The sequence below is a fragment of the Fukomys damarensis genome, unplaced genomic scaffold (assembly GCF_012274545.1).
Source record: "Fukomys damarensis isolate Sample0158 unplaced genomic scaffold, DMR_v1.0_HiC HiC_scaffold_38, whole genome shotgun sequence".
Classification (NCBI taxonomy): domain Eukaryota; kingdom Metazoa; phylum Chordata; class Mammalia; order Rodentia; family Bathyergidae; genus Fukomys; species Fukomys damarensis.
This window is the reverse complement of record NW_022900950.1, coordinates 68,817,315-68,842,853: the sequence shown is the minus strand read 5'-3', so window position 1 is coordinate 68,842,853 and position 25,539 is coordinate 68,817,315. Positions and strand designations below refer to the sequence as shown.

General features: G+C 37.1%; 1 pseudogene; it reads left to right on the top strand.

The window, feature by feature from the left end:
- The window catches only part of LOC117284607, an 85,827-nt pseudogene extending 77,992 nt beyond the window's left edge, over positions 1-7,835 (top strand).
- Positions 7,836-25,539: the final 17,704 nt, after the last annotated feature.

The following is a 25,539-nucleotide window of genomic DNA, read 5'->3' as shown; positions in this document are numbered from 1 at the left end:
TCACAGAAAAAGTATCTACTTAAGTACAAGTGGAAAAATGCTTTTTGAACTCAGTTCTCTGTAGGATTCTGGGTCACAAACCAAAGTGGACGAGAACAGAAACAAATTTCCCCATAAGGTCAACATTGAACCTAACCATTGAATTTAATTTGGTATTCATCCAATTCTGTTTGAGACCAGAGTCATGGAAAGAATTAAGTTCATGAACTGAGGCAGCAGGTGTACATTGTCTCAAGAGAAAAACATAAGCGAGAGAGAATAAATTTGCAGTTAAATTCTCTTTCTGTCTCTCCTCTTCCTACATGAGGTTGGAGATTCACTGAGAAATTAAATCTATTTGTTTCTTTTTCAGGATTTGATAAACAAATTCAATAGCATTTTTCTGCACACTCACTCTGGATAGTCCAGAGATATTTTTCCCCTCTGGATAGACCAAAATTTTTGCTTGAATGTGAAGACCCTTTTGGATACACTGTCAGTGGCCATGACCATATAGGATTTTCTTGAAATTTCTAAGAGGGGTTAACATTTGTAACAAGTACACTTTCTTGGGAGTAAATAATTAATACTGGTGTCTTCAGTCTCCATTTACTAATAATAATTAGGGACTATTAAATGAAGGTCCTAGATAGCCTGTCCTTTCCTCATTTAAAATAAACCCTCATCTGTGGCATAAACAAAATGGGTTTATAGATATTTAAATTGTTCAGTTCACTTGAGATGGAGGTCAAATGTAAGAATCTTGCAGAATGTTAGCTCTGCTTAGAGAAAAACCGGGTTAGTCATTGTGTTCCTTACTCATGTGTAGACCCCAATCTCAGCAATACCAACATGAGCAGGCTCTCAAGAGAATGCAGTCTGCACTTTTATAAGATTGATGCATTGCCATACATCCTCAGGCTAATACTTTCTTCTCCTACAGGCAAGCAGAACAAGAAGCAGATCTTTTTTTTTTTTTTTTCAGCTTTAATTGAGTTTATTGGTACATTTTAGGGATACAGTACAGTCACATTCATTGTTGGGATCTTGTACCTCTACATGACAAGTCTTGATTCTCATTTTTCCCCTTACCCCTGCCCTCCCTTCACCCCCTCCTCCCCTCCCCATTTACAAACACTTTATTTTCATCTTTTCATTCTCTCACATTTTTTTCTTTTCCCTTTTTACTCTTCCTCTACCCATCCCACCTTCCCTACACCTTTAGCTCCTTTTTTCTCATTTCTAAATGTCAGTAATCTTATTAGGATCTTATGCATTGTTGCAGATTATTCACACTGAGATTCCACCTCACCCCGCAAAGAAGCAGATCTTACTGGGAGAACTGCTTGTGGAGCAGCAAATTGGAGCGAAGAGCATGGGTAGAATTCCACTGTTTTTTGTCAACCATTCTCCGAGAGGCTACTACGTGTGTCTTCTCATTTCTAAATGTCAGTAATCTTATTAGGATCTTATGCATTGTTGCAGATTATTCACACTGAGATTCCACCTCACCCCGCAAAGAAGCAGATCTTACTGGGAGAACTGCTTGTGGAGCAGCAAATTGGAGCGAAGAGCATGGGTAGAATTCCACTGTTTTTTGTCAACCATTCTCCGAGAGGCTACTACGTGTGTCACTCTGGGAGGAGCAAAGTCCCTGAAGTCAGATCTTCAGCCACAGATGCCTTTTCCAGGGATAAGGCTCATGGGTGACCTTAGGTTTGTTTGCCCTTGTGGCCTACTTTATGCTTTGTCTTTTGAAGGCCAGAGCTCTGTGTCTCCTGCATGCTCCTTTTTTTTTTTACTGTGAACTCTATCAATGCGTTTATACTCTACTCACATACTCTGTCAAGTGTTTGCAAAATGAATCCCCCACTCTGTGTGGAGTAAAATTTTCTCTGCTCTTCTCCTCAATCTACTCTTTTATGTTTTTCAGTGTGCTTGCTTTGTATTGCTAATGCCAGCAGAAAGTTGTTGCTCTGCTCCAAAGAATTAACGAATTCAGGAAAAAGTATAGAAAGCATTCAAAAAGGGATAAGTGGGAGAATAATCATTTAATAAAATATAATTAGTCTTTTGGGAAAATAATGAATGAACTCAAATCTCCTGCTTCATATCTCAAAACAACGAAATGGGTCACATTATTTTAAAGCCAAAATAAAACCAGTCCTTTTTCTAAGTTCTATAGTTTTTGTGGTAGAGATCTTTCACTTTCTTGATCAGATCCTCAGAATTTTTCTTGATGCTATTGTGAATGATATAGTTTTCCTAATTTCTTTCTTGGTGCATTGATTATTGATATACAGGAATGTCATTAAACTTTATATGTCGATATTGCATTCTGATACTGAATTTTGATACTAATTTTTGGAGTGCTTTGGTAGAATTTTTTGAAACTTCTTTGGTAAGGGATCATGTCATCTTCAATTAATGACAATTTAATTTTTTTTCCTAGATGTATCCCTTTTATATCCTCCTCTTACCTGGTTGTTCTATTATTTCAAGCGCTATATTGATCAGCCCTGGTGATAGTAGATATCCTTATCTTGTTCCTGATTTGGGTTGAAAAGATTGCAGTGTTTCTCCGTTTTATATGATGTTGGCCATTGGTTTTTTCATAACTGGCTTTTACAATATTAAGATGAGGTTTTTCTATACCTATTTTCTTCAGGGTTTTGTCATGAAAGGATATTGAATTTTCTAGAAGGCTATTCTAAACGTATTATGAGATAATCATGTGATCTGTGTCCTTGTTTCTGTTCATGTGGTGTATTGCATTTATTGATTTACATGTATTGAACCATCCTTTCATCACTAGGATGAAACCTACATTCTATTTGTCACTATGTTGTGAAGGATTTTTGTATCTATGTTCATTAACACATTCCTGACTGCTTGAACCACCAGTGGTACGTGCATGACCATCCAATCAGGCTGCTTTTACTGGTGATACAAATGGATCTAATCACTTTCATCAGTATTTTTACCAAAAAATTAATAAAAAGTTCTATAAATGGACCAAATCTAGTTAGTTGCTTGAATTTTAACAATTACTACCCAAATATAAATATTATTAATACTATATATGCCAATTAAAGACTTATTATAATAATCAGCAAAGTCATTTATTTCATTAAATAAATGCATTTATATTTTAAAATTTCCTTAAAGCATTTTATACATAAAGGCAGAATGATTTGTGCAGAGTGCGTAAAACATCAAAATACATGTGGCTTTGTTGTAGTCAAAACGGCACCCATTTATTCAGATATTTTTTTATAACATTCTCTACATTGCTTGCATATGTTTCTAGCTGATTCTAAATAAGCTTCTATAAAGTGAACTTTTTTCTGAGTAGTTTGCACCTTGGGATTTCTCTATGGGTTAATAGTTTATCAATAATTAATTCTCTACATTTTAACATAGAAATCTTATGAGTACCCCACTGTTGGTATATACAATATGCATTTATAACTGCTGCAAGAGCTGAATCACAAAATTTTAATGCTACTTTAATGGTTTCCTTAAGGAACTGTAATATGATGACATCTGGTCTTCCAAACCAAAGCTTTGGTAGGAATTACTGTAATCAAAGAAAAGATCAGGTATAATATTTCCAGGTTTTCTTTCCATTAATGTACATGTATGATTTTACAAGTTGTTAATATGCAAACAGTTCTTTTATCAGTCCATTTAATGAATTTTACACCACAACAATCTTCAAAGTTTATGATTTTGTGTGATCTTGCTTTGTCTTTTCTTATATTGATAAAAGATTTCAATTTGGTTGTACTGTGCTACAAAAATACATTTCTTTTTATACAAGTTCTTGTGCTGGAAGTATACTCAAATAACTATCTGCATCTCATGTGTGGTATGTGAATAATAAGTTGTTCATCAATTTTAACACAACATCATTGGAATGTCCATGCATAGTAGGGCTTGCACATTTGCTGTCATAGACATGCGAATCATAGGTGTAATCATTATGCAAGCATAATTTATAGGATTTTACCCTATAGTTGTGCCATCTACCTCTGATGTATTGGTGAAAACACAGACACCCTTGCCATAATATCACACTTACATCTATTACTACTTTTTTTCCAGATTTTGTTGTATTCTGGAATATACTAATAATTTGTTCCATGATTGTTCTGAAGTTTTTCAAGAGATCCTCCCTCAGTTCTGTATGTGGTATGCTCTGGGAAATGTACACAGTTAAAAATAACAAGAACCCAATCACATTGCATGGTATTATCTATATGTCCATTGGCATACATATTATTTTCAGATCATTGCAACCTAACATCTGGCAATGGTACTATCCTCATAATTAATAACATACCTATAAAATTTTCATCTCACTAATAATTTTAACAGACTCTCAGCATTGCTGATGTGTTTTTGCACTAGAACCACATTGCATGGCATATCTATTTGTTCTTCAACTACAATTTTGTGTATATTATCAGATATGAATAATTTATATGATGCAAAAGGATAAATGCAATTAATATTTCTCATTAGAAGTTCTGCATTTTGCAGTACCCTGTGATCACATTTTATCACCTTTCTTTCTCTTATTGGCTGCTATTCTTCCTCTTCATTTTTTACATTCACATTCAGATCCACACTGTATTCATTGAGTGCATTGGCTGCAAGATTACATTCATTAACCTAACAATGTTCTTTTTTTATTTTAGCAGCATAAATAAACAAAAGAGCCTACACAGTTTAGCTATATAACAGCAGATGATCAAATTCAAATCATAGCTGCTTAACAGTAAGATACACAAGTGAAATCAGGGCCAATGGCAGTGAGACATATGAATTATGGCCCAGTTGCAAATGTGTGAAAGTGATTGGCCTATAGTTTCCTTTTTTAGCTGGGTCCTTGTCTGATTTTGAAATCAGGGCAATGCTAGCTCCAGATGCTAGCTTTCAACTTCTTTACAGAGTTTGAGGACTATCAGTGCTATCCTCAAAAATTCATCAGTGAATCCATTAGCTGCTGGGCTTTCCTTAGTTGATACTATTTTATTAATAACTCAGTTGCATTGTTTGATCTTGGATTGCTTGGAATTATGTCCTCTTGTTTTGTTTTTGGTAATTCATGTGTATATAGGAATCTGGCCACTCTTCAAGAGTCTAGAATTTGTTAGAGTACAATTTTTCATAGTATTGCATTCACTAATAATCTTATACACTTTAGTGGTATGTGCTGTGATTTCATCTTCATTTCAAATTGCATGGATATGGGTTTCTTTCCTCCTTTTGGTAAGTTGGCTAATGGTTTGCCTATTTTATGTATTCTTCAATTAAACTGAAGAGCTGACCAAGCTCTTAAATTAATTGATTCTTTGTACAGTTTTTTAGTCTCAATATTCTTAGTTTCCACTCTGTGCTTTATCATTTCCTGAATCCTTGTACTAGGTTTGGGTTTGGACTGTTCTGTTTCTAATATCTTAAGGTAAATTGTTACACTGTCTATTTGAGCACTCTCTGTTTTTCTAAAGTGAGCATTCACAATAAACTCCCTCTTATGAGTGCTTTCTTGTGTCCCATGGGTTCTAGTATGTGGTACTGGCATTTTTATTTGATTCTAGGAATTGTTTCATTTCTTCCTTGACTACTTTTGTGAACTACAGAGTATGCAGGAATATGTCATGGAATGTTGAATTCTTTCTCCATACTTGGAAGTTTTCTGCTAGGATTTCTATAAGCAGATATTCTCTAATTTCTCTTTAATTCTAATTAGCCTTAAGTTAGTCTCTTTAGTGTCATCTAGTAGATTTGGGTGAATTCTTGACCTCTCATCATTTTTAAAGATTTCTCTGAATATATCATCATGTGGTTCTATTTTTGTCCTCTATTTCTGAAACTGTCTTCACATTGGTCTTGTCTGCTGTTTAGGAATTCAATAGAATATTTTGTCTTTGGTTTTTCTGTTTGGCACCTATTCATGGAATCTATTTCTTTGGTAAACTTATCATTTTGTTTTGAACCATTACCCACAGTGATCAGTTTGTTTGATAGTTCCACTCTTTGGGGTTATGATATCTTTGATCTCGCTAAGTTTCTTTCCTTTCTCGTTAATCATTCACTACATTTCAACTCTCCAGTGTTTAATTGCCTCACCATCAATTTCCATTGCTTTTGAAGAGTTGGGAGTCTTTGGAGGCATTGTGTTGCCTCATTTTTTCATATTCCTTTTTTGTCTTTTATGCTGAGGGTTGCTATCATATAGAGTGAAAAGCACGTGTTGTTGGTATGAAGATGTATTTAGTTAGATTCTGTTTACCAGTGGTGCTCTCTTGGTTTTATTTGTCAATAGATACTGATTACCACTTCAATCTATTCAATTTAATTGGTCTGGACCCTGTCATTTGTTGTAAGAAGAGATTGTCTACTTGCTACCACAGCATCAACAGATCCAACCATACATAAATCATAAACAAAAAATGCTTTGATAATTTCACACTTTGGCAGTACCCTTACAGACTCTATTATACTGCTCTTTGTGGTTCATCTGGGATGTGGAAGGTAGCAGAAAGGAAAGAAGAATAGGAAAAGGAGGGCCTTATATCAGTGAGAAGAGAGCAAGATATGAGAAGTGTAAATAGATAAAAATTAGGAGGTTGGACTTTGTTGGAATTATTTTTGTAGCTTGGGTACAGAGCCAGCGTTTAGAGGGTTTTAGAGAGTATGAATATAGGCAGAATAGTTATGCAAATGCTAGGTGGAGCCTGGTTTGTCCACTCTCATTTGTAAACAATTTGATTCACAAACAGAAGCATTTGGCAAAATTTTTTTGTTTGCAAACTCTGCAAATAATGAGCTGGTCAACACAACCATAGCAGTCTTTCCTACACAAACACAAATATGGTCATCTTTTCCAAAATGGTAGAACAAACTAAGTTTGTGAACCAAGGTACAACTAACTGTATTTGGAGACCGAAGGAGGCTGTGAGTTCCTGGGAACCTGTTAAAAGTTGTGTTGGTTCCTCTAAGTCCCATTTTGTTAAGAGTTGTCCTAAAATACCCTTAAATGGTACTGTTTAAATTACTGCACTCCTTAATTCTTAGTCTCTAACACACTTATACAAGCTCCTGTCACATTTATGCCCTTATACAAGAGAGGAGAAAGAGTATCGGGAAGCAGGTGGAAAAATAGAAGTGAAGAAGCACTGACGGAGAGAAAAGGTCAAAAGAGAAAATCTCCAAGAATAAAGCAAAATCCAATGACATCCCAATACCAGTAAAGAAGCAAGGACCCCAGGAGGAAAAAAAGAAAGAAAACAAAAAAGACCCAACCAATATTATCCAAATCAAACAAAGAAGCAGGGAAACAAGAACTATAACAACCCAAATAAAATACAAATAAAAACCTTCACACATTCATGACAGCATTAAGCAGTGCGTTTCCCGGGGGCCTGCACAGCCTGACTGGGGGCTGACTGGGGGCTGACTGGGGGCATCCTAGCCAATGCCTTCCGAAGCTGAGAGAGCCTGCGCTCCTTCTAGGCCTGCGCCCTGCTTGGAGCTGTGCTCCGGGTCTGGCCAGGGCAGGCCTCCGCGGATCAGTTGCCTTAGTGGATCTGGAGGTGCCGTATGGTGCACGTCTTCGTTTCTTCTCTCCGCAGGCTTTCCTTGACCAGCGCTCCATTTATGTGGGTCAGTGTGAGAGAGGCATGAGCGCGTGGCGATTCCTCGTGCCCGGTGCTCCTGCTTTTGGCTTGCCCGAGTCCCAGGTTACTTGTGTCTCTCTTGCCGAGCCCAGTGGGGTGAGCAGAGCGATCCTGAGCCTTCCCTCAGCCAGGCCATCTCGGAAAGGCCATCTCACTGCCTCCATCTGATCATCTCCCAGGACGAGGCCCACATGGGGCCTGAAGTGGGCGGCTGAGTCCTACGAGCCAGGAGAGGTTTGGTTTCCCCTCAAATGCCCCCGTCTTCTCCTTTGTCCTCCCGTTTCAGACTTTTACCTTTGGCTCCTGCCTGAAGGTAACTGCTTTTCTCCAGTACCAATTCAGAAAGGGGGGGGGGGGGTCTTGCTGCCGCCCCCTAGTGGCCACCCTCTCTTCCTCCAAAATCTTAATGGCTGCTGGACAGATGTCCTGTGAACATGCTCGCTGACCAACCTGACTGTCCGCTATGGTGGGTGATGAGAGATTGCAGAATGAGATGCAAAAGGGTCAGATGTCTCTCTTCTGCCACTTCTGTGAATCTGGAAGCTGTAGATATGTCATTCACTCTTTTTTTTACATTATTTATTTTTTATTATTTTATTAAAGATTGCAAACATACATGACAATAGAAAATGAAGATACTAAATAAAAGTTTCAAATATACATATATATGACAGCAAAAAAGGATATGAAATAAACAAAATCTTATGCAACACAGACTGATAATCCAAATACATTATTAGTTTGATATGATCTTCAAACATTATATGTTCTTTCTCATTTTCTTTTCATATAATATTTTTGAAATAATGTAATTACAAATAAAACAAAGTTACATATTATAGTTGAGAAACTGTCCTCAAAATGTAATGATTTATAAACTCCTTGGTTTTATTAATTTGATAAATATCATATGCTTGTTGATTGTATCACTTACATTTTCTAACAAAACTTCCACAGAAAAGAAATGTACTTATACTTGAAATCCAGAAGCAGCTAAAAGAGTTCACATTTTTAAGATCAGATTTTTCTGTTTCTATTTTATTATATCCCATCTTATTTTTATTATATTTTTATAAGCATAATGATAGAATTTAACACCAATACATATATAATATTCTTCCCAAGCAAATGACTATGAATTAAATCAAGCAAGTAATTTAGAGAAATCATAAGGTTGCCAGAGAAACTATCAATATGCCAAATGTGCAAAATCCTACCACATTCATGACCACGTTTCTCATTTAATAGTGCACACATATGTGCATATATTACACATATACATGATGCATATTTTCTACAATGAAATATATACTTAGGTATAACAAAACAGTGCAGTGATGTGTGAAATGTTTGTGATTTGTATGATTTGAGAAAAAACAAATATCATCTTTAAGGGAGTTGGAGAATTTATAATATGCACCTGATATTAAATGATATTAATGATTTAATATCCATTTATTTAAGTATAGTTATGATAAAATTTACTTAAAATTAATATTCATTATCAATAAAAATAGGTACAAAGATATACTGATAACATAACAAAATTTGTCTTAACAAATTTCCAAACAAACAAGCTGTAGTGACAAAAAAGGAAGTTTGTAGAAGGCAGAGATGAAAAAGGAAAATGATGGATGGGCCTTAATACTTTTCATACTACTCATATATACAGATTTCAAAATTCTCAAATAAAAAAGCAAAGAAAATGAGAACCAAAATAACTCACTAATTTGGTAGACCAACATATAAAGACAAAGATTAATGCATTGATAAAATTTTAAAATATGAAATGTAAAGCCTGAGATTTAGCTCAGTTGTGCTGCACCTGCCTAGCCAGACCAATGTGCTGAGTTTAATCCCCAGCACCAGGGAAAGAAAAAGGAAAAAGAAAAGAGAAAAGAAGCATATGTGCTTTCTAACATACTCAATAGATTAAAATAAATTATTTGTTATCTCTTCCTCTTTAATTGTTCACTTCACAAGGATGTAGTGACCTTCTTTGTCTCTTTCAATCGGTTTAGGTTTGAAACTTTCTTTGTCTGTGAATAAGATTGCTACCCCTGCTTTTTTCTGGGCTCCTGTTACATGAAGAAGTTTTCTGTCCTATTCACTTTCAGTCTATGGGCTTTTTTTTTGCACTAGGTGTGTCTTGTATACAACATATTATTGGATTTTGCTTCTTAATCCATTCTGCTGGTCTGTTTCTCTTGATTGGTGAATTGAGGCCATTGATATTGATGGTTATAACTGATATGTACTAACTTATTATTGTTATGTTTTTTTCACCTTCTCCTTTTAGTTTCTTACCTTGCCTATTTGATTTGCTCTGTTGGGGTTGGGCCTCATTGTGTTGTTACCTTCATTGTCTTTTTCTAGGATATTGTTTAGAATTCATTGTACTGCTGGTTTGGTATTCATGAAGTTTCTCAGGTGTTCTTTTTCATGAAAGTATCTTATTTCCCCATCCATTTTGAAAGAAAGTTTTACAGGGTACATCAGTCTAGGTTGGAGATTGTTTTCTTTTAGTACTTTAAATGTCTCATTCCAGGCTCTCCTTAACCTAAAGGTTTGTATTGAAAAGTCTGCTGTGATTCTGATGGGCTTTCCTTTGCATGTAATTTGTTTCTTATCTCTTACTGCTTGTAATATTTTGTTCTTCTGTTGGGTTCCTGGGATCTTGATTATTATATGTCTAGGTGTAGATTTTTTTTTAATCATGGCTAGTTGGAGTCCTATATGCATCACTTATTTGTATGTCGAATTCCTCCCCTCTTTTTGGGAAACTTTCTCTCATTAATTCTGTGAACAGTTTTTTTAAGTCATTTGCATTTTCTCCTGCTACTTCTTGAATTCCTATCAGTCTTATGTTATTCTTTGTATTTTCTAAAAGTTGTTGGATCCCCTATGGTTTTTAAGAGACCTCTCTTTTCATGGTCACTGACTGCAATTTTATCTTCTATATCTGAGATTCTATCTTCGGACTATTTTATTCTTTTGTGAACAATCTCAATGGAGTTTTTAATCTCCTGGATATCTGCTTGAATCTGTCCTATGGATTCCATTTCTTTCTTATATTAGGCATTTATTGTTTCCAATTCTTTCTTATGCTGGGCATTCATGACTTCTATTGTGATCCTGAGCTCATCCATTTTCCTCTCAGTTTCTTTTCTAGAGTCATGAATTATAACTTTCATTTTGCTCATCATATCTATGATTATCTGGGAAATTACTTCTGTTCTATATTTCTCTAGAGCCTGATTGATCAGTTTTGTTACTTCCTGTGCTTTGAGTTCAGGGTGTCCTGATGGTTAACTGTCAGACTTTTCATCCTCATTTGCCCCACTGTTTGCCATTGGTGAACTGGAAGTTTGTCCCTGTATCTTGCTTAAGTATTTCCTCATTTTTACTATATTTGTTGGGTTGTCCTTAGTTTAATCTTTAGGTTATTATTTAAATCTTCCTGATACAGTTGGGCTTCAGCCCATGGGTCTCTAATAACTCATAGACATTCTCATTTTCATAGTACTGAAGAAAACAGCTAATTGAATCAATAACAATCCTTTATCTTAATTGATACAATCAGCACCACAATATGATCAAGCACAAGTTGCACATTGACCACTTATGGTAGTCATCAATCTATCAGCTTCAAACCATGTGAATTAAATTAAAATCAAGAAGCAATCCAAAATATGTTTGCAGTGAATAAACTTTTCAATAAGGATATTTACCATTTAGAATGGGGGCTTAAAACAGTGTTAGGACAAGAGGAGTAGATAAGTAAAAGAATTAGAGAAGGTTTCATGTGAAGCCAGAAGACATAGAATGACCAGACAATCATCAGGAAAGTGTTAAATTCAAAAGGGACAAACAGAATAGAAGTATAATAAGCTTGAGTGAGGTAGAATGACGTAAGAAAAGAACATGAAGAAAAAAGAAAAAAATAATAAAAGAGGAAATCTGAGTTAGGACAGGAGCAGAAGCAGAAAGGGAGATGAGGGATAATATAGTGGAGCAAGAGACTGAGCTGGAGAAAGAGGACAGAAAAAAAATTTTGCAGAGTGGAATGAAAAAAAAACGAAAGAAAAACAATGAGTTTGAAAGGGCCTCTTTCAGACTATATCACTGCTGTCATAATATACAACATGTGCTGCCATGTGCAGAGCCGAGTCCTAATCTCAGCTAAAGGGCCTCTTTCAGACTATATCACTGCTGTCATAATATACAACATGTGCTGCCATGTGCAGAGCCGAGTCCCCTAATCTCAGCGAGCTGGTGGCAGAACCCCACAAAGCAGACTGAGCTCTGGCTGCAAGGCCCAAACTGAGTTCGCCGACCTCCTAAAGGGCTGAACTCCACTCAGTTCTACGACAGGTTTCCACCACCCCTTCTATAAAGATGTTCAAAGTTGGAAGCACGGGAAAATACCCTTTATGACCAACCACCTCTGCCTCTATAGAGTAGATCTAAAGACTAGCACAATCAGGAGGTCTGAAAGCGCCAGCGGGGGAGTTGGGGGGTGGTTCAAGGGCACCTGTGTGGCTACCTTTCTGGTGCTGAAGATGGCAGTGGCGGTGCTGGCAGGGGAGGGCCCGGCCCAGCAGGACCTCTGGCCCTCTTGCTCACTCTTTCTTATGGGCAGAAGCAAAATATGAAAAGAATGTTCCTGCTCAACCTTAACGTGTCCTTAAGATATTCTTATTCTTTGACTGAAAGTCATATATCTTAAAGGAATAATCAGAAGTATGCAAGAAGACTTAAGAGATAGTTTGTAACAATAGAAATTTGAAATCTCTAAGGTGCACCTATACAACAAAAAAGACAAAGTATAACATTTCAATAGGTTAAACTGCTATATGACCATTAAAATGAGGCTTACAAGAAATGAGGTAAAATTTTGTATGCAATATAAACTCATTTTAATCTTTAGGAGTGCACATATGAAAGAAAGGGAAAGCTAGTTTTAAAAAATCTATTCATGATGATTATGTCTAAGTGGTAGAACTGTGTGATTTTAGTATTTTCTTTATTTCACTGTGATTCTCTAATATTCTCATCACAAACATGGAGAGCTTGTACAAATAAAAGAAGTTTAATGAAAGAATACAGATGTCTGTATCACTTATGATAAAGAACAGAGCTATGTCAGAAGTTGGGGGATGATAACATTATCTCTTTTATGCAGGAGTCAATTCCCAGAAACTCAGAAGTGACTCAAAAAGTTTTGTTTAGACCTTTGATTCAAAATTTCTATGAATCTCTCTAAAGTGGGCTTCTTATAAAGTAGATGTTGTCTAGTTTTACTTTGTCCTTTCTGCTCCTGCGTATTATTCACTATCACCTTCAAATAAGCTAAGTTTAGAGACCTGCATATGCATTCATCCATTTTTCTAGTCATAAGTGGAATGAATGGAAGATTAATTAATTCCTTGGAGGATGCAATATATATATATATTTCCCCCCAGAGACCAGATAGCTGCAAACTTGATGAGGGAAAAATTATATCTGCTTGGGATAAGTTAATTATGCCCACAAGTAATATAGCAATGTGGCACAATGCATAGGTTTTTACTGAGGATCAGAAGGAGTGATGCATATCTGGATGACAACCTAGGTTGTTATGGCAAAAGATTCTTGAGGAACCTTTAGCTTAAACTGTATGGAGGATGGAATTTGGCTTTGTGATAAGGAAAGACTGATACAGCCAGTGAGGTTAGTGGAGGAGAGAGTTTAGAGAAATAGAGAAAGATAAAGTTGAAAAATTAAAGAGAGGCCATTTGACAGAAAATTCCAGAATTCAGATTGAGGAAGTTGTTATTTGAGATTTGAACTTGCCTCCATAATGGAAGTCTTTATTATTCTCCTTATTTTTCTTACAGAGCCCATTGTTGGCCATCTCTGTGCATACAAGGCTGATCCTGCTATTATTTTTAAAATCTATTTCCAAGCAACATTACCCCCCAACAAGAAGATCCCTCCAAGAGCACTGACTAGAATTGTGCAAACTGGACTCCAGCATCTCTTCTCATCACATAGAAATAATGCTTAGGCCCCAAAATAGAGTTAGGCTGGAAGATATCCTGCCAGGACATTGTGTTAAAAAGAAAAAAAAAAAAAAACAGTAGATTTTTGTGGTTGAGGAAAAATTAAGCAGGAACTGAGGAGATGGTTGGACCTTTTTCTTTCAGGACTTTCCTCTTTTCATGGAGTTGATAATTTAAGCAACACTGCAAATGCATGGACTGGGTACCTAGGCTACCTCTCCTTTGACCTAATTTTCTTCAATCAAAGACTTAAAGAGATGTTCCATCTGTTGTTTTTCTTCACTGATGGGTTTTCTTACTCTGTTGGCCTTGGTGCTGTAAACTGAGATTTAGAAGCTGGCCTTACAGTGTCAAGGGCAAGAAGGACCATGGAGCCACCAGCCAGCACTGCCTGTATACTGGGGCTATGAGAGGCCAAAACCCAGACTAATAGTAGCTGTTTACACAAGTTCTTCTGTCTATTCGCTCCTTTTTTACATATTTCAAGAGATGGCTTTGCTATATTGGATTTGTGTTCTAACCTTGGGGTTTCTGCAATGACCCTTTATGTGAAATGTAAGTCACAGTGTCTGAGTGATTGAATAATAAAATGGCTTCAGGGAACAAGGAGTTACACAGATATGAAAATCAGGCAGGTGTTCTGTGGCTTATGACCCTAGAGGGCCTTTCCAACTGGCATGAGGAATCAGTGAGCTGAGCTGAGCATTACATAGAGCCTCGAATTGACCTCAGAAAGTCATCAGAATTCTGCAAAAAATATCAGAAATGTCACAAATACTGAAAGTCACTCTCCAGGGCTACTAGAAGAGGCTGGGGTCATGCCTCCTTGATAATCCTTCCCCAAGTGTAACAAGCAAGGAGTGAGCACACAGAATTCCCTGGGAGGTTAGCTGGGATCTCTCTCTGTGTACACTGGGCCTCATTTTTTGCCCAAATACCAGGAATCCTCTCTGATTAGGTTCCCATGTGTGATTGGTAGGATGTTAAAACACCATCATCCAGAGTAACAATTTTGTTTTTACGTTATTTGGGGGAAAATGCTATACAGAATAGGTCAAGCTATTAAGCCTTGAGGAAATTGATGGTGAGGAGAAAATGAGAAATAAATTTTGTGCTTTTTGTAAAGGATAAATTTGTACAACATTTAAGGTCAAAAGAACATGAGAAACTCAGAGCTATGATACCTGAAGTTGTACAAGGCTGTGTTGTACTTTACGGTCTCGGGCTGCCAAAGACCAACCACATGTAAATGTTAGGTCGTGTTGTGTTTCAGACACTAGTACAGATTTCTGCAGTGACATCTAAGCAGCAGAGTACTGAAGGAGCTCTCATGGAGTTACACAACTCATCAAAGGTAGTCACAGGCCCTGGAGGAAATACAAACACCCTAAACTGCAGAAGTAATGCTTAGGATACAGGTCCATCCGATTCGTTCCTCTTTAGACAGAGACCCTGAAGTTAAAAATAGTGTCTTAACATATTTTCCTGGATCCTCTTCCAGGATCCCCTCAGAAAGGGGAGGACAGCACTCTGATCAATGTCCCCAACAAAAGGGAGTCACTTTTGGGGGGCATTTATCAAGTAACATCCACGGCTTTCTGAGAGCTCAGAAGCAGGATGCACTGCTACTGATGTACTTGCTAGCTCAGAAGTCCCTGTGGGCAGGGTATTCTTTTGGAGATAATGTAAATTACAGTGCTTGTCTTTGCAGTTCCATGATTTGAAGTGACATTCTATTAAAGGTGTTCCTGACATAAACAGGATTAGGTGGTAATGGGAGAATTAAACAAGAATTATGTTTGACTGGTAACCTTGAGCCTAATAGTCCCTAAGAATAACACAACAGTCCTTCTTTTTCTCCATTTTTATACAGTCATCTATTCACAGAAGTGACAATTTTAAGAATTGAAAAATTATAAATCACTGCTGATGTTTTCTACCACATTTGTTGCTACCGGCTGCTCAGTCTTCGTCCATGATGAAAATTAGATAGTAGGTCAAAGGAGCGTAGTTTCCATGTTGACTATGACCTTGATATTTTGCTAATAAAAAAAGGTAGCGACCAAACAGTCCTGCCTTTTTGGCTTAATGATGGGAACATGAAATCATTCATTAGAAAGGGTAATGAAGTAAACTACAAGAATAAATAACTGTGACATATTCTAAAGAATTCAAGCTCCCAGGCCCAATTTGATACAAGTTGTAATGCAACACAACCCACACATATTCAATTCTTGACGAATGTGAAAAGGACACAACGAGAAGATGTGTATCCAAGGCCATACATGAAATCAATAATTAATACAAATATTGTAAGTCATTGTACTCAGCACCGGTATTAGTGTAAACATGGCAATTGTGGTGGTTGGACAGACAAAAATCAAGCAGATGGAATAGCTTGAAAATGAACAGTGGAGAATGAGAAGGAATTTGGAAATATTGTGGTACTCATTGTAGAAGGTAATAGTGCAAGTCAGGGTTGAAATTAGAACAGGATCGAGCAAGGGAATGGTCCCACGGGCTCAAAAGCAGCATTCCCCGAGGCAGCCAGATGTATGTAAGTCAGTGTATTTCAGAAGACTACTGGTGATATCTGATAAGTAGATAAGGCTAACAACTAATTCTGCTTGGAACCAGAAGATATTAAAATAAGGAAAACTTTTGCAAAGAAATTCTGGGTCTACGTAATGCTGCACTTGTTTTCAACCTAAGGCTATTCTCAGTTATGCTGATTCCAACTTCCAAATAATCACCTCACTGTAAAAAAAAGAAATCAAAAACTGCCTCAGGGAAGGGAATAGGAAGAAGGTTTTTAGTATCTACACTTTACCAAGAACTGTAGTGGTCATCTTATTCAACCCACAACAATCCTGCTAATCAACATCAGTTAAGCCCCTTTAGACACTAGAAAATGGACACCTGGTGAAGTGGCTTCCAGAATGGAATGACTAACACCGCATCTACTCCTCTGTTTCTCTGGACGGTTTCCATGCAGTCATGGCTGTGGCTTCCTCTGATGCCAACCTTTTTGTTTCATACCTTTCTTGCTCAAAGTGTGACTCTTAGGCCAATAGCATCATGCCTTCTAGGACCTACTGGGTTATAGTCTGCATTTTAACAAGATGCTAAAGTACAATTTCAAGTATGTACACAACTTTTACAAGATACAATGCTGCTGACCTTTTGGCTTAACTAAAAAGATTACAGATTCCTAGATAGTCATTCACAAACCTTTTTTATTCATAAGATCTACTAAAAATCTAAAGAAAACTATAGACCCTTGAGCTGGGGATTTAGCTCAGCGGTTCAGTGGCCTGCCTTGCAAATGCAAGGACCCGAGTTCAATCCCTGGTACCAAAAAAAAAAAAAAAAAAAAAAAAAAAAAAAAAAAAAAAAAAATAACAAAAAAAAAAAAAAAAAAAAAAAAAAAAAAGAAAGAAAAGAAAAGAAAACTATAGAACCACAGCTGAAAAAGAATTATGTGTACTGATATACACACTTTATATTTATTTGCCAAGGATAGAGACTCTCTGAATCCTATGTATTAAAAAGCCAGTTTTGCACAAACGGATACCAGGTTTAAAAAGCCTTTGAGTGATGCCTAAAGTAATAGAGAAATCAAAACCAGCATGAATAATTAGGAAAGGTGAAAAGCAACCCCTTTGCACTAGCAGATCTCTAGTTATAAAAACTGAGCTACTTGTGCAGGCCTAGAAATTAACAGAAATCTTTTAGTCCCTTATTTGGATGTGACAAATCTCTCTTCATTTTTTTTTCACTCTGTGTATTTCTTCACAGTAAACTTTATTAATAGTTATTTGAAGTTTTACCCTGCTATAGTATGAATGCTAAATGTGCCCCAGAGGGCCATGTGTGTCACTCTTGGATGGGGTTGGAGTCTTTGACAGGTGGATTCTTATGGAAGCTCTTAAGACACGGGTGGTATTATGGGCATTATGGGACTGTGATATCTTCTTCCACTCCTTTCCTTCTGAGCCATATGGTAAATGATTTTTTTGCACCACAGGCTCCCGCCACAATGTGCCACCTTGCCACAGGCTCAACAGCAGTGAGTCTACCCTGGGCTAAGAAGCTGCAAAACTATGAGTCAAAACAAACCTTTTCTCTTCACACATTAATCCTCTCAGTTTCTTGCAGTGATGGGAAGCTGAGTAATTCAAGTCCCAGCGCTGAAATCTTCCAAATTGATAGAGATGTTTTTTCTAAAATGATGATTGCTCTTACTCTTGGGGATGTTTAAATACAATTTCAACTATGTTTTCAAAGCTTCATTGGATATTGAAATTTTCTCTTATTGACAATAAAGTCTGCAGCAAAAAGTAATTTTTGATATTGAATAAAATATGAATAGTCCCAAACCTTTTCACCATTTAGTAGAGTTTTGAAAGCCATACAGTTATCAAGCATTGACTACATTCTTTGCCCTCAACTTCCTATCACTGGGTATGAGAGGGAGGTCCATCTTCAGCTCAAGTTATCTGGAGCAAGGTTTTAGCAAGCAGCAATATCAAACTAAAGTATCATCCATCCTCCCCCTGCAGTGCAGACTTCTCACTCAAGTCTTTATTACTAACTTGTGCTAATTTCACTTGATCATCACTAGTGCCTTTGTTTTCTCTATTATCTAAAAACTACCTTGTTGGTTTTAAATTTTGACCATATTCTCTCACCTCTAGAAAAGGATTCATCATCAGTATAGTTTCATATACAGAGCTCATAACATGTGTTCCCTGCGTCCTAATGTACATTTATTTTCAAAATTCAGAAAAAATGATAACTAATTAGTTTCACAAAAACACTACCCAAAATTGTTAAGTTTACAGAGAACAAAAACCACAACTACCTGAATTATTTATATCAACATGATTTTTACTTTCTTTAATAACTGAAAAAATAAACATTTTATGTAAATAACTGACCAGTAACTAATAAGCAAACTTTAGCAAATCTGCAAAAGATGCAATTTAAACAAATAAAGTTGCCCCACTGAGGTCACATTCTACATCATTTTTCTCCAGTTTTAAGTCAAACGTTAATAAACTTCAAAATTAAAGCTACTAATCATATTTAATAAATTCATGTTGAATAACTTCATGTTGAAATTGGAATTGGTAAAACTATTACACTTCAAAGTGTACTCTCTTGGTTGAGGTGAGATTCATTTTTTTTTTCAACTTCACAGTCACTGTGCTATTATTGTTCATTGTGCTAGGCAAGACTTAAGAGGAACAGCAACATTCAACAACAAGGCCCCACACCGAAAGATCCGACAGGAGACTTTGTTCAGGAGTGTTTATTCAGGAGAGCAGATCAGAGAGAGGGAGAGAGAGAACAAAGAAAGGATGGTCCTTTTATTGGTTTTGGGCTGGGCTATTGCTTGTCTGCGAGTAGGCGGGCTACCTTCAACCTATCCCAGGCCAGGTTTCCTTTTATGGGTTTAGCCTTGCGGTAGCTTGAACTTCACTTCTCTAAGCTATTGCACCCTTGGGAGAAGGGAACAGAAGGAGAATTAAGGTAAGAGCCTGATGTCGTTTTAACAACATGAAGAACCCGGAAAACACAACCCCTGATGGCAGCGTCAGGTCTCTAACAAAGACTATGCAGGACCAGAGCAATGGAAGTGTTGTCAACCATGCCCAGAGCTCCTATGAGCAGATTTGAAGTTTTCGGAAATAACTGTCATCCAGCAGGGTTAAAGGTCATGTGACAGATGCCACCAAACTAACTTCCATGTAGCATACAAGTTTATTAAAGAATGTATGCACTTATGTGCTAATTAGCACATTCTATTTATATTATGTTTAAAAGTGGTAACCTGAGAAAGACTTTATGAACAAATCCTCAGTAGCACGGGAACTAGCACAAAGAATGAACAACTGGGATCTCATCTTATTAAAGCTTCTGCACTATCTCATCTTATTAAAAAGCTTCTGCACTGCAAAAGAAACCACCAACAGAACTAAGAGACAACCTACAATGTGGGAAACAAAATTTTACCAGCTGCTCCTCAGACAAAGGACTATTATCTAGAATATGTAAAGAACTCAAAACAATCAGCCCCCCCAAATATAAAGACTCAATTCAAAAATGGGCATCTGAAATGAACAGACATTTCTCAGACAAAGAAGTAAAAGCAGCAAGTAAATATATGAAAAAATGCTCCACATCACTGGTCATTCAAGAGATGCAGATGAAAACAACACTGAGATTCCACCTCACCTCAGAAAGAATGGTTGCTATCAAGAAATCAGCCAATAACAAATGTTGGTGGGGTTGTGGAGAGAAAGAAACCCTTCTCCATTGTTGGTGGGAGTGCAGACTGGTGCAACCACTATGGAAATCAATATGGAGATATCTCAAAGAGCTGGGACTATTGGTTCCATTTGACCCAGCCATCCCTCTGCTGGGTATCTTTCCAAGAGAATTAAAAGAATCATACCACAGTGTTTATAGCAGCACAGTTTGTAATAGCTAAAACTTGGAAACAGCCCATTTACCCATCAGTTGGAAGCTGGATAAAGAAGATTTGGTTTTTCTATAAAATGAAATACTATTCAGCCATAACGAATGAGAAATTAGAGTCATTCATAGGAAAATGGATACATTTAGAGGATATACTCCTAAGTGAAATAAATAAATCACACGTGTAAATACCAAATAATTTCTCTGGTCTGAAAAACTATAATAGTACACAAGATCTTAATGGGATAATTAACAATGTGAAATAGGAAGAAAGGGGCTAAAGGTGTAGGGAAAGTGGGAAGGGTAGGGAAAAGTGAATAAGGGAAAAGAAAAAAATATGAGAAAATGAAAAAATTGAAATAAAGTTTTTGTAAATGGGGAGGGAAGAGGAGGTGAAGGGAGGGCAGGGACAAGGGGAAAAAATGAGAACTAAGATCTGTCATGTAAAGGTACAAGATCCCAGTAAAGATTGTAACTGTACTGTACACCTAGCATGTACCAATAAACTCAGTAAAAAGAAACAAAAAGTGATAACTTGAGAAATAGCTTAAAATTTAGGCCAAAAAAAAGTTTTGTTTTTTTTTTTTCTTTTTCCTAAAGGAGAACGTAAAACCACTGTCATTATTTACTCAGTAATTGCTGAAAAGTAGTCATTGTATCAGTCGCTTTCTGGCAGCTGGGACAAAAACACCCAACTTGAAGCTTAAAGGCGGAGGGCTCTATTCGGCACATGGCTTCAGTGGGCTCAGGCCAACCACACTCTTCTAGGTCACTCCCCGGCCAGCATGCTCCAGCAGGCCCAGCTCCTAACTGCACCTTCACCTACACACTCAACAGATTACTCTGCTAATGAATACAGCATCCTGCGATCCAATCATCTCCCAAAAGCTCCACCTCTGAAAATATGAAACTTTAGAGGGGCATTTTGGATTCACACCACAACCCTGACCATTACCATCGTTACCACTGTCATCATGCAACAGACATACTCTCAGCCAGGTTTAATGTTTCTAAGTTCTCTACAATGAGTTTTCTTGAAGCTCGCCCTTGGACTTCAGTCAAGGGTGATGCCAGCACTTGCAAATATTTATTCCTTGAGCACATTTTATGTTTGTTGTCAGAAATAAAGACGACCAAGAAAGTGAAGCGAATCCTTAGGGCCAAGTCAGCTCTGCTGAGAAACAAGGGTTGTCATGGAAAGACCAGATCCTTCAGAGGGGCCAAGTCTCAAGGCCACAGAGACGCTTCCTCCTGGAGGGTGATGACCTTACCATTGTGACAAGTGTGATCCTTCCTCCAGCCTTTCCTGGCTCAAAGATAGAAGACCTCTTTGTTGGGGGAAAGAGCTCCCATGCTCTGCAAACCTACTCTCACTCTCTCACCAAGAAAAAAAAAATGTCGTCCACAATGGCCATATCACCTATCAAAAAGTCATTCAACTGGAAAGCATGGAAAGGCAACATTGTGGTGTTTAGATGAAGTCTGTTCTGCCTGTCAACTTTGTTTCCAGGGAAAGATGCTTGGCTGGTCCACTCTTCACAGCCAAAACACTGAAGAACAGGACCAGGTGACCAGCAAAGACAGTGACCATCTATGAGCACATTGCCTTGTGCCTGATGTTTTGAATTGAGTGTCTCATAGGAATCATGACATTTTTAATATGCTGCAATGTGGATAAAAAATCTAGGACTTTCACTCTTTAATAAACTCTGGAATACCAGGAGCTTACAGTATATTGAAAAGAGTAGATTTCTTTTTAGATGATATGTTTGCAGTGATGCTATTAATAATGCAGTGTACAACAGCTGCTTTTATTTATTCATAAATACAGCACAAACATCTTACTTGTCAAAAGGAGAGGATTTTCTTTTACTATAAAAAGATAATTAATTCAGGCTGGATAAACTTAATGATGCATTTACCATCTGGGCAGAGCAAACAAAACACCAGAATGGAATTGTGTGAAGAAAAAAAAAAAAAAAAAGCAAAATATGGAATAAGAAAACATGCTGAAACTTTATTTTTATTTCTGGAAGAACAAATAATTTCCACCCCAAGAATTATGCTCAGGCTTATTTGAAAAGAAATATAAAAGGTAATAGGGCATAGAAAAATACACAGCTGAACTTGAGCAAAATTTCAGGTGGTTTCTTTTCTTTTTTTCTTTTCTTTTTACACACCAGTGACAAAAATAGAAGAGTTCCATCTGCACCTCTTATCCATGCCCGTGGGACACACACACACAAAAAACTCTTACCAAATAAAATAATGTAGATTAAAGTGCTTTATGAACCTTAAAGAATCAGAAATGAGTGAAAGGACTCATCATTTCCATCAGGCTACTGTGCCCTTACTGAAGCACTCACAGAAAGACACATCGGGGGCTTTGACTTTATTACTTCAAGTCAGGAAACTGAAGTTGGCTGATGACCATTACTTTTAAAAACCTTTGAGAAAGACGGGGCTTGTCTTGAAGAACTGTGACTGAGCAAATCCCCCTTTCACCTGGAGGCCCTCAGCTGTCACTAATTCTGCTGTCACTAACTCTGCATTGTCATCCTCCGTCACTTCTCTTTAAGCCTATCAGCTCTCATCTCTTCTAATCCTCTGCAACCCTGTCCTGATTAAATGCTTTGTGCCAAAGCTTCCTCTCTTTGCCCTGTCACATCTTGCTTCTTTCTACTTCCTGTTTCAACTGTGCCTTCCTTGTTGGCACGCTCAGAACACTAACTTCCTGCTCCTGTGCCTTTCTTAACCCCATTTTTCGTGATGAAAATCATTGGCATCCCTTACATCAAAGGGTCCTCAGTGAGACGTGACTCCAAATGTCCTTCCCATGAGGAGACTTTCCTGTAGGAAGACTTTGAACACAGACCAATTTTGACTGTCCACAGAGGCCAAGATGGGACTTGCATGTCAATTTTCTCATCTTCAGCCTCTAAAGTCACATGAATTGTAAACGGTTGTGTTGACAGTGAATGAGTACTTGCTTGATGTTTCTCTCCAAGTGTTGCAAGGGATTCACTAAATAACCACCCTGGTGAAGCATATGTAAGATGATGCTATTAGAAATACTTTTATGATCCTGGGATTTAATGCTTAAGGAGATTTTGATATCAACTCTTCGCTAGACAGTAGAAATGATGGCTCCGGTATTTTTTATGCATGTCAGAATTTTTAAAGCATGTTTCTTTTGAGGGATGTGAAAAAATCTTTAGTAGAACCTGTGAAATCAGTGGATATTTCTAATACTTGCTTTCTCTCTTGGTCTTTTTCTCCACTCTGGTCATTCCAAAATTTCTTGAGCTCTCTGAACTTGCCACGGTCCTTCCTGATTTAAGGCCTTGGCAGGCTGTTTCTGCAATCAACTCTTTCTGTTCTCCCTGAGACAATTCCTAATCAAAACTCATAGATAAGCTCTGCTATCATTTCTGAAAGAAACTCTCTGTCTGCTTGGATAAATCTGATCCTCCCTGGTGTCCTTCATAAAAGGGACAGCACCCACATGAGCATTTGGATGATTCACTGGATGATGCGATGCTTCTACCGGACTGCAAACTCCATGAGGGTTGACACTGTGGCCTTCCTACTTATAGCTGTAACTGCAGCACCCAGCATTGTGTTTGCATGCAGTAGGTTTTCAGAGATAAGGTTCCAACATGATGGGAGCGATGCAATCTGCAATGGAAGAAACAATGATAACAATGATGCACAAAAACAACTTGTAGGATGATTTTAGATTTTCTGAGTTAACATTGTTCGCCAAAGCAAAATGTATCATCTCACCTTTGCTTTTGTGTAGCAGTTTCCTCTTCAATTCTCCTAATAGTTTATTTCAAAATGCAGTATCAAAGAAGTAAAATATAGGATAAAAGCATGAGTATTAATAATTCATTTATTTCTTTGATGTTACATCAGACCGAGTACACAATTATGACTAGAAGATTTCATAATGTAGCAGAAGTTCAGCTCGCATGATAAATTCTTTGGTGAGGACACAGTTTAGTCATCAGGCACACTCATAAACATTGAACAACATCTCTATGGAAATGGTATTGCCTTTGAGCAAAATATTTATATTTGACACACGTATGTTATCCATGATTTACTCATGAGTGCGGAGAGCTTACCTCAAGGCTGATAAAATAAAAAGGAATAAAAATGCATTCTCTAGTATTTCTTTGTTGGGTGGGGAAGGGAAGAGAGAACAGTAACACTAGTTGATTTTCATACTGTCGTTGATTTGACCATATAAATTACTGAATTTGATGGCACCAGCAGTAACACATCAAAACATATAACCCCGCTTTAAAACTGCAGCAATAGCAGCAGAATAAAGTAATTCTTTTGATTCACTCTTCTAAGAGAAAGGATGAAAGTATATAAAACTAGACTTGTAGTTGGGTTTTAAAATTCTCTTGGCTTGCAAATCACGTATTGGCTCTGCTGTTTCCATACCTCCTGCCTTCTGGTCCTTTTGGTTTATTGCCAGAAGAGGGGAGAGATAATATTCTCTCATCTATCTTCTCTTTGCCTGAAATTAAGAAAGTGCAAGAACATAACTCTCCTCTATGACTTTGAATGCAAGCTTCATTTCTCTGAGGCTTACCTATATTGTTTGAGGTTGATATATGATTTTGTGCCTTTCTTCTATATAATGCATGGCAAATATTTTCACAAGTAGGACAGTAGATGAGACCTGAACCCAGTATTTTCTAGGCAACTGACACTGGGTTGGTCAATGAAGGAAGACAATGGAAGAAGGGTAGATTTGGAAAGAATAAAGATTGAGGTGAAGAGTACAAGTATGAAAAAATTGAAAGTGTTGTACATTTTATTTATTTAGTGTGTTAAGAAGTTGTAGATCAGGACTGGGAAGGCAGCTCAGTGCTCCAGTACTTTCCCAGTATACTTGAGGCCCGGGGTTCAATGCCCAATGGTGAAAATAAAGGTTGTAGACCCATCCCTGGAGTTTCTTAAGACGAACTAAGTTGATTGATATTAATTAAGTAACTAATGTGAGAAGAAAGAATTTTATTCCAAACATATGGAAAATTCCACATTTCAAGCCTATGTGTTCATAAAACCAAAATGTTACTGGTAATATGACTGGCATTATTATTTTCTGTCCACATTCACAACCATCAGAAGAGGACTAACCTTTGTCTAAGGATTAGATTGGAAACTTTTGAAATAAATGAAATGGCTTTTTCCTACTTTCCACCAACAAAAAAGCTAGAAATTTTGCAAATTTTAGAATATAATATGAAAAATTATAAACATTTATAAACAGAAAATCACGAACAATTATTTTCTGTCAGACTACCATGAATCAACATTTTTAA